The sequence below is a fragment of the Eptatretus burgeri genome, chromosome 15, assembly GCF_056783735.1.
Source record: "Eptatretus burgeri isolate ZD-2024b chromosome 15, Ebu_testis_v1, whole genome shotgun sequence".
In the NCBI taxonomy this organism is placed as follows: domain Eukaryota; kingdom Metazoa; phylum Chordata; class Myxini; order Myxiniformes; family Myxinidae; genus Eptatretus; species Eptatretus burgeri.
The window spans coordinates 55,873,315-55,883,314 of NC_140975.1; the positions used below are offsets into that span (position 1 = coordinate 55,873,315).

Consider the following 10,000-nt stretch of genomic DNA (forward strand, 5'->3'; position numbering starts at 1 on the left):
GATGCGAATACACAGCAAATGAGAAAAGAAATGAAAGAACTACGGGGTGAGACGCAGAACATGGGCCGATGCCTGCAGGCGGGCATGAAGGCCGTGACCAGGGAGCTGGGAATGGCGACTCCACGTGTAGGAGCAAACGAGCTGGATGGGGGTGCAACGGCTGACAGGCCCGCGGTGGAGGCGGGTGAAAAAATAATTCGTGGAACGTGTTGGGCGAGGGTCGTGACGATGACCGAAAGGGAAAAATTAAATGGGGAGACCAAAACGTGTGAGACGACACGAGGTGACGACAACGGAAATAATAGTTGAGACAAGGGAGGTAAAGGGTGAAGAGTTGGCAGAGACACGGGAGACAAAAAATAGAGGGAAGACTACACGATGAAGATGGGGTAAGTGACGCACACACACACACACGGAGGTAGTGGAGGATAATGGGGTGAGCTCGCGGAGCGTGTAGGGACCCGGTGCGAGCAGCGGGATGGCCTCCTCCAGGAACGAGGGAGGGAGTATGCCCCTTGAGGCGTAGTCACGACCAGGTGAGTTCGGTCGTGTTTTGCGAGGTTGAGGGGACGAGTGCTGTGGACGGGTGCACGGAGAGCTTGGGGGTATAGAGGCCCCGGAGACCCTTGTGGGGACACAAATCCCAGTGTGGTTGTCCCTGTGTGTGTGGTGCAAGGCGTGAGTGCGTCCCCGTGTGTGGAAGCGACCCCGTGTGTGAGTGGTGTGGTGGCGATGGTGCCAGAGTGCGTGCTTCCCAGCACGCCGGGTGTGGATGGGGCACCGTAGTGAGTGAGGCCGTGTGTGTGAGTGAAACGGCCAGTATGAGTGAGGCACCACGTGTGAGTGGTGTGGTGGCGATGGTGCCGGAGTACGTGTTTCCCAGCACGCCGTGTGTGGATGAGGCACGGAGTGTGGATGAGGCACCGCGGCTGAGTGCCCCCGCGTGTATGAGTGAGGGACGTTGTGTGGAAGAGACCGCGTGTGTGAGTGTCGCCGTGTGTATGAGTGAGGCACCGCGGGTGAGTGCCCCGCGTGTATGAGTGAGGCACGGTGTGTGGATGAGGCACAGCGCTGAGTGCCTCGCGTGTGTGGGCGGGCACCGCGGGTGAGTGCCCGCGCGAGTGAATGGAGCACCACGTGTGAGTAGTATGGTTTGTGTGAGTAGTGAGGCACGCGTGAGTGAACGGCCGTGTGCAAGGTCGCTGTGTGCCAGGGAGACCGTGTGTGTGAGAGAGCGGTATGACAGGGAGATGTCGGTTGGCATGCGGCGGGAGCCAGCCGCGTCTCCGTGTGAATGTGATGGTGTGGACTGTGTGCGTACGTGAACACGCAGGTATGCGTGTGTGGAATGGCGACGACGAAGGCGACAGAGGAAAGAAAGCCGAGTGGCGGCTGTAGTTGTTTTGAGGACCGTGCCGGGGTCACCCAGCAGTGAGCACGCGGGTCGGGCTGTGCAACGCACGAGGCCGCCACGGGGTCGCTTGCGAGTGAAGTCCCGGTCCGGAAACGCACGCGGTGGATTTGCCGATCCGCGGACGGACAAAGTTTAGGCAGGTAAACGGATTTGGACCGGACGGGTTCTCCACGCGATCGTGTGTGTGAAGCTCCAACGGGCAAAGCACATGTGTTCGCGTGGGGAACCCCTCGAGACGTGTGGCTTGTGTTTTTTTTTTATGCGCACGGTGACGCCATGGCTGCACGTGTGGTTGGAATCCGGCAGGAGGGGTATCCCGGCCGATGGTACCGTCCAAGGAGGGACGAGGAACACGTGCAGCTGCATGACGTCACGGCCAGGTGCAAAGTGCGCGAGCTCTGAGTTGCCGCGCAGGTGCTGCGCATGGAAAAAAAAGCAAGCCTCACTTTCGGTGTACAGGATTCTGGGCAAGGGGTGGAAGACCCCTTACCAGGGCACAGGATGGAAACTAGTTAGGGGAAGGGTTAGCTTAGTTAGACCGACTTCATGGGGCAGGGGTAAGTCCTCATGGAGTCCGTGGAATGGATTAGTTAGAGGGATTTTAGCCAGATTTAGGTTGGGAAATAAAATGATTTATTTGGAGACAGTGACAAACAGTGAATGTGTAGTGGGACGTAGTTTAGCTAGCTGCGTAGGTTAAATGGAACGTGCTATAGTTTAAGGGACGACGTGGGAGCACGAGTTAGTTAGGGGATGTAGATAGAAGGATGGCAGAGTTCAGTGGTATGTGTGTTGAAGAGTTGGTGAGTTGTGAGGTGAGTACATGGTGAGTGAGTGAGGCCAGCGGGTCTGTGTGAGTGGAGCTGAATGGGGAATGCATGGTGCGATGAGTGATTGGGGAGGAGTGACTCCGCCCAAGCGACCCCGGGGTCAGAGTAAAGTGAGTTAGGGGTTAGTCAAATTTACAAAACGGAGGTCGTTTTGCTGTTGGTGGGAATGTAGGCTCGAGACCCATTTGGAGGGTGCAGGAGCCCTGCTGACGGGCTTGGGAGCGTGGCTGCGAAGGTGAGTATCGCTGAGTGGGTACCCCGGCACCAGGCTAGTCGGCCGCGGCAGTAGGCCAAGGGCCCATGGGGGCCGGGATAGCGTAGTGGGCACGGTGCGCCTGCTTGGTGCGGGGGCCCGGGCGCCATTAGCCGCGTGGGCAGTGCAGTGGGCACGGGTGACCCTCGGAAAGGGGCCCGGGAGGCCGGCCTGCCACGTGTGCGTTTCAGGGGGGAGGTGCCATGGGGGGCACTCCCCGGTGTTAGGGAGCTGGTAGGCTCGGAGGCAGTGTAGTGCCCGGGGGTGCCATAGCGGGAGATTCGGCAGAGGGTCGTGCCTGCCAAAGGGAGCCACGTGTCCCAGCCAGGAGACCGTGTGAGGGCACGGAGAGAAAATTGGGGGCGAGGCCCGAAATTGTAAGGACACCAACACAGGCGACGGGAATCTGGGTTGTTAGAACCAATAGTTTAGCGAGAGGCGCTTGTTGAAAGCCCCGGGGTAGTTTAACAGTTAAATGGATAGGGTAGATTAGGAGATGTACCCTCCGCACCATCCATCCCTCTCGCTGTGTGGGCCGCTGGACCCACTTGGTGTTAAGATCGCCGAACTCTGGGGAGGCCATTCTGAGGCTTCGTTGGGCCTCGACACAGGACGCCAGCTCTCCCTTATTCCCCTCCGGGAAGGGAACGTAGGGGTTGGGAGTAGGCTAGGTGACAGGATAGGTTAGCCGAACAAGGACGATAAAGGGGGTTAGGGACGATTTATAGTGGGGAAGTAAAAATAAAAACAACAAAAAAATAAGTTGGGGCTAAATTGGGGTTTGACAAATTAAGGGGAGTGGGTATGAACAGTGACAGGCAAAGGCGATAGGTTGGGAGGGAGACGGGTAGGTAGGTCCGAGCCCGCCTTCCAAGTGGCCAGCACCACCGCACTCCCTCCACCAACTTCCACTGACGGCAAGGCTGGCCAACTTCATCGGCTGGCCGTGTTTTGCTTCAAGGCGGAGGCCGGCCAACTTCATCGGCAGCTGTTGCTTTGCTGCAGGGCCTGTGCCGGCCAGTTCATCTGCTGGCTGTTTTCTTCGAGGCCTGTGCCGGCCAGTTCATCTGCCGGCTGTGTTGCCTGCAGCGGCTGCAGCGGCCTTCTTCTGCGGGCTGCGTTTGCCTGCTGCCTTTGCCATGCCATGCCCACTGCCCCTGTTCACCAGCTCCCGTTCAATTTGCTTTGCCCCCCTGTTCATTTCCATGTGCGCCAGGATCCGCAAGGCAACAGTTTGCAAGCTGCGAGAACTGCCCTGTTGGTAGCTACAACACGGGCCTGCAGTGGCAGCCCGTGCACCGTGTTTTGCGTCCATCCATTCATCCATTCATTCGTTGTGCTCATTGCGTGTGCCACTTGAGCTGGCACGGAGACTGCGTTTGTGCAGCCCAAGCACCGTTGTTGTTCACGGAGTTCAGTTCAAAAAGGGAAGGCCTTGGACTGCATGTGAGCAGCCAGCCACGTTCCCTGTCACCTGCATTGTTTTGAGCCAGAGACTGCATGTGGGCAGCCTGGCTCCCTGCTAACTGCTTTTCTTTTGCAGAGTTCAGTGATCCTGGGCCATGGTTTAGTGTAAAATTTGTAAGTTAAGGTTAAGATGTACTGTAAATATGAGTGCGCCCCGGCATGTATGTCTTAGCGCCGGCAATTTTATTTAAGTCGTCCGTGTGAGTGAGTTTGTTTAGATAGTTACGCAGCTCCTTAGGTTATTTATTTTGGGGACACGAATACCATGAATGTCGCACTCAGGGATCCGTAGGTAAAATGTACTAGGGGAAAACTACACATGATGGCACACGAAAATTTGACGACTCGGGACGAGTCTGTAAAAAGGAAGGGGTAGTGTTTGGGTTACCAGATTCGCAAACCACCATTCAGGTCCCTTAGGTGAGGTATCTCGGTAAGTGCATGTGTAGTTAGGCCCAAACCCGTTGTCTAGTGGGAATACATGTCATTTATACGTGCTGCGACTCTTCAGGATAGCCGTTTTTCTTTTACTATCTTTATTTTGGACCAATCGCCACCATCACAACCACAACAACAACCACCAACCACAACGCCGCTTCACCACAACCGCCATGACCTTTACCGTCGCAACTCGCCACCATCGCATCACCGTCATCTCGCGCCACTCATGGGCACCGATGCTGGACTCGTGTAGGGCGCACGTTGAACAGCGTGTACAAAATCACGGATTTTCTGCTTCAAAAACGGATCCAAAACGACACACGCCCACTTTTTGCCGTCCAATCGGTGAGCGAGGGGGCGACTGGCCCCGCCCCAGGGCGATCGATATATGCAAATTTGTGGATCAAAAGCCTTCACGCCCACTTTTTCTCGGGCCAATGGGGAGCGAGTTGAAAGGTCAAAGGGAGGGGGTCAAAGGCGAAGGGTTACGGGGGGATAAAAGGGACGGTGTTCGTCAGTCAAAGGAGTAGTAAGAAGTCGGAACGAGGAAGAAGGGAGTCGTAAAGGTCGGAACGAGGCGAAGGAGAGTCGGGAACGGAGGGGACGAGCTGCTGTGGAGAGGCGGCGAGTCGGACGGCGGGTGCTCGCGTCGTGCAAGGAGCTGCGCGCCCGAGGGAGGCCGGCAGCGCGACCCTGGCCGAGGTGGAGACGCCGTCGCAGATAATAAAGATCCTCTATACCCCGAGCATCAGCAACCCCCTCCTGTTCCCCCCGCGCTGAGATAGTGCGACCAAGGGGGCCCGTTCCCACCCCCCTGCCAGGCACTGTCCACGAGGCCCGCGGGTTGCGGGGCCATCGCCGCTCCGCGTCTCCATCACCAGACGGGTAGGCCCGACCTGGTCTCTCGGCCCCAGGCCTACCTCATTCTTGAGGGTATTTTCTTTTCCTTGGTTTTGGGTATGTGTTGTCGGCGCCGTCTGTGAAGTAGAATTGTATAAGTGTTGCCGTGTGCTCGGTAGTCGGAATTAGCTCTGCACTGTGTTTTCACTTTTGTGTTTGCTTTTTTGTGTAAATGGAATTGTGTTTTCTTTTTGTGTGCATTTGGTGGAATTGTATTTGTGTGCTTCCCGCTGTGCCGAGAATAAACGTGCTTTATTGTTGAACTGTTCTCCCGCTTCGCTCGTCTTTTTCCTCCATTGAATCCCCATCTTGCTTCACGTAAAGGGCTGGTAGTGGGCTGAATACGCCCGATAATTAATCGAACCGTCGAGGTCGACGATAACACCGCTCGGTTATTCTGATAGTCGGAACGGGTCGCTAGTGGCCCGTGTCCGAAGTCGACCTGCGGCGAGGTGCGACGCCCGGTCTACCCTCCGCGTGGGTACTTAGGTAGTTCGAATTTGGCGAGCAACCCTATCCCACGCGGGGGCTGATTGGCTCGACGCGGTGAGACCGAAAGGTCCACCGTGACTGGTTCCCGGCGTTAGTCCGAGAGGGTCACGACTGGATTGTCCGTCCGGTGGGCGACGCGCCGCGATTCGAGTTACGTGGCCATCGCACGCCGGCGGGCGCGAAGACCGCAACAATATATATATATATATATATATATATATACACACATATATATATATATATATATATATGTGTATATATATATATATATATATATATATATATATATATATATATATATATATATATATATATATATATATATATATATATATATATATATATATATATATATATATATATATATATATATATATATATATATATATATATATATATATATATATATATATACACACATATATATATATATATATATATATGAGGGTCTTTCGATCCAACCAAGGTCTGCTAGATTTGTATTTTTCATTAATTTTCTGAAATTTTTAGAACTTGTTTCACTTGGAATTTGTGGGTTACGATGTGTAAATATAGGTGGGAAAAATTATGATTCAATGCAATTTAGTTCCAGGCAATAAGGCAACAAAAGGTGAAAATTTTTGAAAGGGGGTGTAGACATTCAATAGGCACTGTATGTTTTTACTTCAAGGACGTAACCTGGGTTGATTTCTTTTTTTTTTACCTCTACAGAGCTCTCAGTTACCCATCCACCACCCAAATAAAGGTATGCGTCAGAAGAACATGTTGCATGCTTGGAACAAGATTGCCCAGAGGGCAAGTACTCTACTAGTCAGAGTAAAATGGCATTATCTATCTTAAAATCTAATTGATGTAATTATCTTGGCAATATATGGAAGGTCAGGGAAAAGTGCCCCATGTGATATTTCTCAGAAGGGGAGTCAGCAAACATTCACTTGCAGTCATCACTGCTGTTCCAGAATTCATATCTTCAGGCATATTGGGCTTCATGGTATCTCTTATGTAATTACTGCATTCATCCCCTGACACTGTGCTTTCAACTTCTCTATCCTGGTTTCTCTGACTTCAGGCTCATCTTGCTGGTAGAAATGACTCACCAAGACTTCAATCTGCTGTTTGTCATATTCTTTGTTCCCAGGCATGGAAGGAAGCGGCACAGCAACCTGGATCAAAGATTGCAAAAAACACAAAACTGAGCAATCTGAGAAGTGAGAAATCAAAAGTTGCTTGCACTATGAAAAAAAGTTGATGACTAAGGGCATAGACAGGCTGAGGCAGACGAGGCAGTTGCCTCGTCGTTCATTTCCTGAAATATGATCTGACCTAAGCCCTCTGGCCATCTGAGCTCCCTGGGGAGTAAACTATCAAAGCTACCCGGCAGTGCTCTGAATACTCTTATCTCCACTCCTATCACAATACCTAAATAGGACAATACCCCCCCCCCCCCCCGCTACGCACACCGTCACATCAACCAAGTTCACCTCTTTTCGCCTCATCGCTTTTAGACCTCTGGCTACGCCCTTGATGACCCTTGAACTAGAGAGTTCAGAGAACAAGTGACCCAGTGCAGTCTTGAGAAAAAAGGATGTGGGTGGGATCTACAAGCAGCAAATTTGATTGGTCAAGATTATGTAAAATGCCATTATATTTTGTTCAAATACTGATAAACGAAAGATTTTTGAAAGTGCCAAAAAGGAAATTTGTGTTGCACAATGTTCAACTATATAACTAAGTTCACCTCTTTTCTCCTCATCGCTTTTGGACCTTAATTTGACCTTAATAATTAATTTGAAATAAAATAATGATTTTATCTGTTGTACAAAAAACACAAAATATTCCCAGGCATGGAAGGAGGCGGCACAGCAATATGGGTCAAAGATTGCAAAAAAGACAAAACTGAGCAATCTGAGAAGTGTTGGTCTATGTTAGCAACAACAGTGTTGACGTACTCACAAGAAGTTTGCACTTCTGTGGATACGTACATGTTTTGCATCGTTCTTAGAACATTTATCAAGGACATATTGTTGGGTTATGTTTGTCTAGTGGATTCCATTAATCATCCTGTGTTTGGAAACAGGCGTGTTAGAACAAGCACGGAAAACAATACAAGTTAACACCTTGGGCTCAATTCATGCAAACCTAGAGATTGTTCAGTTCAAACTTAAAGCATTAGACTCCAGTAAGTGAGAGTAACACCTTGAATTGTGGTTGGGGTGATCTATGGTTGCTGTCCATGCAACAATATTGTAAGAGTTGCACATTATACTCAAAGGACTTTCTGTATACAGAAGCAGTAACACACTACAGCCTCATCACATCATGGCCCAATGTATGCTCAAATACCACATTTCAAACGATAGTGTAATTTCATGTTACTGGGATGAAGTCATCCACAATAGATCTGGTCTTTGTTCTTTTGTTCAACTGCATTGCAAACTCGATAGTATTCATAGAATACTTATTCTGTGCAGTCAACGGTTTTGGAGATATTGAGATACAACATTTTTCGGTTTTTCCAAGATGGCGCCTGTACCACATGACCTATGACATCATGGTTATCGTTAAAAAAATACTCTACTGGAGGAGGTGCTCCTATGGGGAAAATTTAGTGTGCATCAATCAGACCAATAATTGCTGAGAAGAAAAATTCACAATGATCGAATAAGTGTTGGACTTATCGAATTATGATGTGATAATGTAGGCATGAATGACATAGTCATTAACACATCTTATTCCCCATGGGGAGTAGTTGACAATGAGCCAAGTCTCAAGTTTTTTCCAGGGATGGTTTCAGAGATATAGAGGAGGTGAGGTTTTTCCATGAAGGCAGGCGCCTGTACCACGTGACCTATGGCATCATAATTATCATTCACATATTCTTCAGGAGGTGCTGCTCCTACGGTGAAAATGTTGTGTCAATTGGACCAAGAATTGCAGGGAAATAAATTTCATACTGATCGAATCAAGCGTTGTACTTGTCGAATGACGTCATAATTAAGGTACTGATGACATCATCATTCACATATCTTATTTCCAAGGGGAGTACTTGACAATAAGCCATGTTTCCATTTTTTCCATGGGGCGGTTTTGGAAATTATGGAGGTGCAACTTTTTTAGAGTTTTTCAAGATGGCACCTACACCACATGATCTATGACGTCATAATTATCATTTTAAAAATTCTACAGGAGGAGACACTCATATTCTGAAAATTTTGTGTTCATCGGACTAACAGTTGCAGAGGAAATATTTTTTCATACTGATCAGATCAAGCGTTTCCTTTCGAATTATGACGTCATAATTAAGGTTCCAATGACATCATCGTTAACATATCTTATTCCCCAAGGGGAGTATCTGACAATAAGCTATGTTTCAATATTTTCCATGGAGCAGTTTGGGAGATGTAGAGGTGTAACTTTTTTCCACGATGGCATTCGTACTTGGGCACAATCCTGGCAGGTCGCCACTCCAACACAGGATACCAGCAAGCTGGTACTCATTTTGCCGACCTCGGAAGGATGACAGGCAGAATCAACCCCACCTGGTATTAGTTCAACAGCTGAGTGGGATTTCAACTCAGGACCCTCAGATTCCAAGCCCACCACCCTAACCATTAAGCCAACACCAGGCATGTTCTGCCAATGTCTCAGCTGTATCTCGGATCCGGGTGGGACTTTCGGAATGAAATTTTGTATCAATAATGGGAATAAAATGTATGTGGGGTTGACATTAAAAAATTATTTTGACCTTGACCGAATGTAGGTCATGACCTAATTATTAACATTTCAACAGAAGTCGACTAAGGTTTGGCCGATTAGAATGAAATTTCCCACTCTAGATAGCCTAGAGAAAACCGCATTTACATTTAATCGGCGTCATACCCCTCCGGGTTAAATGTCAAGGTCAAATGACGGTCTGAAACAAAGAACGCATTTTTTGTCATCGCTCAATTTTGCCAATGCGGAATCTCAAAGACCATTTGGCCTTCCAAGATGTTCTTGCATCACAATAGTGGACCTGCATTGAAGTTGTGCATTTGATATTTGTTGAGTATCCTCCTTGACCTACTTTTTAGTTCGTAAATGATGAAGTCGAGAAAAGCTGTTGAAGACATAACGGTGTCCTTCCGGCAATAGGTTCATGAACTTTTATTTGTTTTTTTCCCCTACTTCCAGGTGGCTCAACGGATGGTTTTGATGAAACGC

General features: G+C 49.3%; 1 protein-coding gene across 4 annotated transcripts in view; it reads right to left on the bottom strand.

The window, feature by feature from the left end:
• Positions 1-10,000, bottom strand: part of DDO (D-aspartate oxidase) — a 90,117-nt gene that overhangs the window by 77,579 nt on the left and 2,538 nt on the right. For 2 of the 4 annotated variants that reach the window (XM_085856079.1, XM_085856081.1), the window contains one exon: positions 6,895-6,960. The exons of the other annotated variants lie outside the window; for them this stretch is intronic. The gene's annotated coding sequence lies outside the window, so the exon portion shown is untranslated. The remainder of the gene's footprint in view (positions 1-6,894; positions 6,961-10,000) is intronic. 4 annotated transcript variants of the gene reach the window in all.